The following is a 7,655-nucleotide window of genomic DNA, read 5'->3' on the forward strand; positions in this document are numbered from 1 at the left end:
ACAATTGAACAGCTTGAGCCAACTTGCCCTCTTCAGAGACGACAGAGCTCCAAACTCAGCCAGCAGTACACCTGCCTAATCATGGACCTGGTGCCTTTCCATACTTGTGTGCATTATGTATGATATTCCTGATTTTTGTCAAATGTTTAGCACTCATATTCATTCAATGTATGATTAATTGACCAGATCACTCACTCAGTGTAAAGTTCCATGCAGCCATATAGGTGCAGTTGGAGCCAATGAAGGTGAGTGTTAAATCACACAAGGTTATGTGTAATATTCACAATTTATTGGGTTAATATGATACCCTGATGCTTAAATTCTGACTGGTAATATCTGGAGGCAGTGAGATTAATGGAAAGTTCTAACCGTGTGAAATACAACAGTCACTTGTTCGGAGACAACCTGTTAGTGTGAATGCTCGTCGAGAGGAAGCACTCGCACAGAATCAGATTCATTCCTACAGCCCCACTCCTTGGCCAGCTGCCAGTTAATTGGAACAGTTCAGTTATTACTCACTTTTTGACATTCCTGTGGAAGATTTATTACTACATTATAAGAAAGAAATGGTTAAACAAAATCAATATTCACTTCATTTGCATGGAGCTGAGATTGCGATTGTTTGGGAGGTGGGCCACTTATCAACTGATGCACATGTGGTACTCACTGTAGAGATTTCTCACAGCATAAAACAGTCAAAAACAGTCCTGATGAAGGGTCTTGGCCTGAAATGTCAACTGTTTATTTCCCTCCATAGATGCTGCCTGACCTTCTGAGTTCCTCCAACATCTTGTGTGTGTTGCTCCAGATTCCAGCATCTGCAGAATCTTTTGTGCATCAAAAATGCAGGGTTCTAAGCTTTCCGAAGGACATGAGAAGTAGAAACAAAACTGTGGCATTCAGTGCTTGTGCCTGTTCCTCAATGCAATCAATTCAAAATACTAAATTTTGTTGACATACATGTGAATGGCACTCAAATTAATGCCTAATTAAAAGCTGGAAGATCAGATAGGAAGAACAGTGATACTTTAGACTCCCCTCTGAGCGACAACCTCTTTAATGTGCTTGTTGTTTGAGATAACCGTTGTGGTTAAATGTGTCTGTTGATTAGGATCGTTATTGCGCTATGAGTGATGAAGAGTACTTTTGATTAAGATCACAACTGTGGTTAAAAATGGTTGAGAGATTTGCTGATTGAGATCATCTTATTGCTGCTTTTACCCAAGTGAGTTCTGTTGGTCACTGCCCTGAGCCCTCTGTTGGAAAGGGCTAACGTTCTCTGTTCATTTGAGATACTGCTGTATAACATGAGCTTTTCATTTAGTTCATGGTCACTTGAGAACAATGGGTGACAAACCTTCTTTACCGATGTTCCCAAGGGACCATCCTCACAAAATGAAAGGATTCCGGGGAACTTGTCCTTGTTGATTGCTAACTGAAATGCCAGGGTGAGTCAAGTTATGTGACAGCATCCCAACCTTTATACTATGCCATCTTAGTAAAATGCAGGCAGTTGTTCTGATGACTCCCCTCTGAGCGACAACCTCTTTAATGTGATGGATTGCTTGAAAATGAAAATGTTTTGCTTACTATGCTTACTATGATTCTGCGTTGTTAACCATCAATGGTCAAGAGGTTTACAAACGTAATTTGTTGCAAAGTGATCCCATGCTACCAATGACTGTTATTGATGCCTGTTTTCACTCAAGGATTGTCACAAGTGTGAACTTGTCACAGATAAAATGCAGGGTGCTGTAATATCCTACTGATAATACATATAATTATTTTAATCTTCTGGGAAGTTCTCCAAGAATCTGGCCCTGGGAAGACAAGTAACATCATCCTGGAGTGTGCAGTAGGCAATCACCTCACCCTTGGCCCCATACTTAGTGCCACAGCCCTTGGTGAATGGTGCACATCAATGTGTGTTCTCTTGATTTGTCTGGAGAGAGCAACATTGCGCCCCTTCCCCCACCCCCACCAATCAACATGTGTTAGAAATTACAGGGCTTACACAATGAAATGCTGCACTGAAACCAAATACGACCTCACCATCATTTGCAACTATGATTGTTTCCACGGCCACAGTATTTTTGATTGGCTCCCAGGAGGATGGTGCTGATATACATCCAGTTTTCGATTCAGTCAAACCAAACATGGTGCTGACTTTGCCATTCACTGTTGCATATTTGACCTCGCAACAGTCTGTTGACATTTGTGCCATATTTCCTTATGGAGTAGAAGTCCATTCAGCCTATTGAGTCTATGCTAGCTCTCAGAACAATCCCATTCCCCACTCATATTCCCAGTAAACTATTCTCCCACATCCCCATCAATTCCAGCCTCCGCCCCAGATTCTCCACCCACCTACCATTAACCTACCAACCCACACAACTTTGGGATGTGGGAGGAACCAGGAGCATCCAAGGGAATCCCACATGTCCACAAGGAGAACATACAAACTTCACACAGAGGTCAGGATTGAAGCCTGATGCTGGAGCTGTGAGGCAGCTGCTTGTCTACATTATTCAACTATATTTCCTTGAAATTACTTTTCTTTGATATTGTAACCATCTTCCCTCCTCCTCCCCCCCAAGTACCTCCCTCTGCAACTGGATCCTTGACTTCCTCATCGGGAGACCACAGTCACTACGGATCGGTGATAACATCTCCTCCTCGCTGACAATCAACACAGGCACACCTCACGGACGTGTGCTTAGCCACTGCTCTACTCTCTCCACACTCATGACTGTGTGGCTAGGCACAGCTTAAACGCCATCAACAAATTTGCAGTTGACACCACTGTTGTGGGTAAAATCTCAGACATCAACAAGGAGGCGTACAGGAGTGAGATAGATAGACTGGTTGAGTGGTGTCGCAACAACAACCTCGCACTCAACGTCAGCAAGACCAAGGAATTGATTGTGGACTTCAGGAAGGGGAAGTCAGGAGAACACACACCTGTCTTCATTGAGGGGTCAGTGGTGGAAAGGATGAGCAGCTTTAAATTCATGGGCTTCAACATCTCAGAGGAGCTGTCCTGGGCACAACACATTGATGTAATCACAAAGAAGGCACGCCAGCAGCTCTACTTCGTTAGGAGTTTGAGGAGATTTGGTATGACACCAAAGACTCTTACAAATTTCTATAGACATATGGTGGAGAGCATTCTGACTGGTTGCATTAACCCCTAGTGCGGAGGCTCCAGTGCACAGGATCTCAAGAGGCTGCAGAGGGTTGTAGACTCAGCCAACTCCATCACGGGCACAACCCTTCCCACCGAGGACATCTTCAAGAGGCGGTGACTCAAGAAGGCGGCATCCATCATTAAGGACCCTCACCATCCGGGACATGCCTTCTTCTTGTTACTATCATCAGGGAGGAGGTACAGGAGCCTGAAGACCCACACTCAACGATTCAGGAACAGCTTCTTCCCCTCCGCCATCAGATTTCTGAATGGTCCATGAACCCATGAACATAACCTCATTACTCCTTTTTTTTTTGCACTATTTATTTATTTTGTAATTTATAGAAAGTTCATGTCTTTGCATTGTACTGCTGCTGCAAAACAACAAATTTCATGTCATAAGACAGTGATAATAAACCTGATTCTGATTCGGAAGAGTCTGCTCATTCCTCCCACTCCCACAATATCTGCGAGACCTGCTGGGGCTGGAGTTGACCTTGACGGCTGTGCAAATCAAGTGATGCTAAGTCAGTGGGTTGTTTTATTCACTCCTACTGGAAGCCATGTCTGACTTGCAGACAATTTGCTACCCTGCCATCTGCCTGACCCTAGTTCATTTGCCTTTCCATATCTGTGGCCACCCTCTGCTATCTGGAGGTCAGTGATGGAGGGTTATTCAAATGCACAGAGCATGACTCCCATTTCCATTCATTCTTCCTGCAACTCTCACCTATTGGGCTCATTGGATAGCAATCAGAAGCTGACATTCTGACGGAACTTCCCCATCATCAGTTCATTCAGACATCATAAGTGAGATCAACCAACTCAGCTCTAACCGGGAATGGAATCTGCATTCATGGCTTTGCTACAAGGGCAAGAGTACAGTAGCATCTCCAAAAAAGCTGATGAACCCAGCAATGAGAATAGTAACTGGCTGTATGACGTATACTGGTTAGGGTTGGGGTCAGCATGCTGCCCATACTGCTTCCTGAAGGAAAAAGCAGAAGGCAATTCTTGGCTTTGTTCAAGACACTTAAGTAAACCAGGAGCATCTGCTTCGCGGTTCACAGGAGCCACGGTTAACTGAGTGTGAAAGTTGAGAGACCCCATACAGATGGAGTCATGGATTCTTGTGCACTGGTATGACACAGGGTGCATTACCATCTGGACACTGAACGATACTATGTCAGTGGGGAGAGGACACAGATCCATACCCCAAGTGCTTCAGAAGTAACTCAGTGCCCTGTTTTACTGGGTGCAAGTTCTCAGACAAGTTATGGACTAAACTCCGCAGCAGGATTCACTGAGGAGTAAGCACTTTAACTTCACACTCTGAGAGAGTGGTTCAATGGGTAACCCAATACCTCAGGCAAAAGTAAAATCCTGAATCACAGGAGCTGGAAATCTGAACCAAGACCAGAAAGTGCTGACCAGGCAGTACATGATAATATCTCAGGACAAAGACCTTTCACCAGGGAAGGGGGAAGTTAGAAATAAAGCACACTGTCCATTCCTGACGGCCTCAGGTCAAAACCCCGATCCTGATGAAGAGTCTCGACCTGAAACGTCAACTGTCCATTTCCCTCCATAGATGCTGCCTGACCCGCTGAGCTCCTCCTACTTTTTGTATGCTGCTCTGGATTTCCAGCATCTGCAATCTCCCTTGTGTCTCCAAATAAAAAAAGCTTTTGAGATGCAGAGAAAGGGTGGGAGGGGAAGACAGAAAACAAGGCAATCTCTGATTGATATTAGCAATTAGTGCTAAGGAGGGATCAAAGTGCAGTGAGGGCAAAGGTTTGAAGGTGCCGGGATAATTGAAAAAACTAAAGATAATTCTGGGGAAGATGTAACTGGGAGGAATGAATTGTCATAATGTTAAGGTGCCTGCTCCTCAGTGAATCCTGCCTTTAGTCCCTAAGCTGTGGGAGAATTACCAGTGGAAAGTACAGTGGATGCAGAAAGTTAGAAATAAAATTGTTGGGCTTGGTGATTATCTGAAATTGTTGAATTCATTGTTGAGCTGGAAAGACTGTAATGTGCTCCGTTAGAAGATGAGGTGTTGTTCCTCACCAGAACAGTTCCGGAGGCTGAGTGGTCAGAGTGCGAGTGGAATGGAGAATGAAAGTAATAGGTGACTGGGACTCAATGTTCTCCTTGTCTAGGTTTGGTCTCCCAGTGACAGAGGAGACCTGAGGGTGAGCAGCGAATGTAGTAGCCTGGATCAAATGAAGGACGAGTGAACTGCAGCTTTACCCTCAAGAACTGTTTGTTTCCTGGAATGGTGAGGAGGGAGGGGTGGGAGGGGGAGGAGGGAGGAGGGAGGGGGGAGGAGGGAGGAGGGGGATGGGAAGGAGGGGAAGGGGGAGAGGAAGGAGGAGGGGGATGGGAAGGAGGGGAAGGGGGAGAGGAAGGGGGAGGGGAAGGGGAGGGGAAGGGGGAGGGGGGGAGGGGGGGAGGGGAAGGGGGAGGGGGGAGGGGGAGGGCAGGTGTTGCACCTCCTGCGCTGCATATGAAGGGGTTGTGGGAGGAGCGGGATGTGAGTGTGGTGGCTGTTGACCACCCATGCAGCATCCAGTCACTCAGGATACCCTGGCAATGTTGGGGGGGGGGGTGGGGTAGTGGGGGTGGGGGTGGGGGTGGGGGTGGGGGGAGGAGTTAGTGAGGGGTTGGGGGGAGTAGTGGGGGTGCGGGGGTTAGTTGGGGGGTAGTTGATGTTGGAGGGAGGGGGGAAGCAGTTCCATGCCAATGGAAGGAGGCAGACTTGTTACCAAATGATCCATTTGGGAAGATTCACCTTCTTTGTGATAAATTCTATTCAAAATGGACTAAATCATTCACCACCTGCAAATTAAAATTCCCCACATGCAAAGCATCCTCTTTAATATGAGGCCTACTAATTCTCAAAACTTTGAGCTTTAAAGGATTTGTGAACCAGGCTCTCCCATCTCTGGAAAGTATTTCTGTAGATTTATATCTAGTCTCCACTTCATTGTCACTTGAATGTAGAATGGAACTTTAATTTTGCTGGCTTTAATTTCCTGGACTGTGAGTCTGTGAGTGTCTGTGAGCTGCTGGTGTCAAGTCCAGGCGTTTTGAATGCCTTCCTACAGCTCATTGCTCATTAATAATGTCACAAGCTCTTGTGCAATCAGAGACTCTGGGCAGCTGGCTCGTTAAAACATAATTGTGATAAATAAAAGATAAGGTTTGATGGGATACCTTCAATCACAATGAAGATTAAGGAACAGTTGTCAACAGAACTGAACAGTGAAAGTTTCCAGAACATTTTTAGTTTAAAATCCTTTCTCCATTTGCTGTTTGGTTTGATTGATTTCTAAGGCTGATTGTTTAGTACATTGTTTACAAGCATAATAATGAATGAATTTTTTCAAACTTTTTGAACTTCTGTCCCATATGTAAAGAAAATGACTAAATAACAGAGTCAAACGATGATCAATTACAAGAGATTTAATGTGGACACAAGCAACACACAGTGTTTGGTCAGAAATATCAGGGAGTGCCAGGAACATCTAAATTGCCTTCCCAGTCGTATTACACCTTGACATTTATAACCCTCCATTGGAGAGCTGAAACAAGATTTATGTGCTTTTCCTTTTCCTTTTTGGTATTTTCTTTACACTCCTACGGTACAAAGCCCTCTAAATATTTAGAATTACGTTGCCAAGATATTGCTTCAGTTTTCTGGTGTTCATTCCGTGTAATATCTGGGCTTTGAGTAAATCATTGATCATACCTGGCAAAGTGGTGAAGCCTTTACCTGTGGAAGCAGCAACAGAGAATTAAGTTAATTCCTGCCTTCTCTGGCTACATTCCACAGGTTACCAGCAGTGCAAGTAATTGTGTGAGAAACTGAAATTGGGATCAAGTTTATTTCACCATTTTTCTAAGAAATAGTAAAATGTAACACCAGTGTGTTTAAAACTTCCAGTAATACAATTACAGACATTTCTGGGTGATTAGAGACCAGAATGCATTTAGTTCACTTCTGGTAACAATACAATCCACTCTCCCAGATCATCCACAACAGTCTCACCCACATCAGGAGGAAAGCCCCAGAGGTGCAGAAATTCAGACACAATCCCCCACTATCATATATTGGTCCACATTACTCATACACTGGTCTGAGAGAAATCTACCTCGTTCGCATTTGTTTGAATTAAAGTTGACTCCTTCCAGCATTGCCCTGGATTGCGTGCTCACTCACTGAGAAGTTGGGTTGAATTTTAAACATCCACAAATGGTGGGGTAGACTCAGGTCAGAGGTTAATACATTTCTGATCTCAAACCTGACCCCAGCTCATCTCCAACACACTCATTTCCAGGTTTGGTCATTCTGGGACAGGAAGGGATGGTTAACCTGCTCTGGAGTTGCCAGTCCCAATACGTTAGCAAGCATGACTTAACCTGACCTTCGAATCTCCCTGTGGCGGAAGAGCCCTCTGCAATG

Source organism: Pristis pectinata, chromosome 30 (genome assembly GCF_009764475.1).
Source record: "Pristis pectinata isolate sPriPec2 chromosome 30, sPriPec2.1.pri, whole genome shotgun sequence".
NCBI lineage: Eukaryota > Metazoa > Chordata > Chondrichthyes > Rhinopristiformes > Pristidae > Pristis > Pristis pectinata.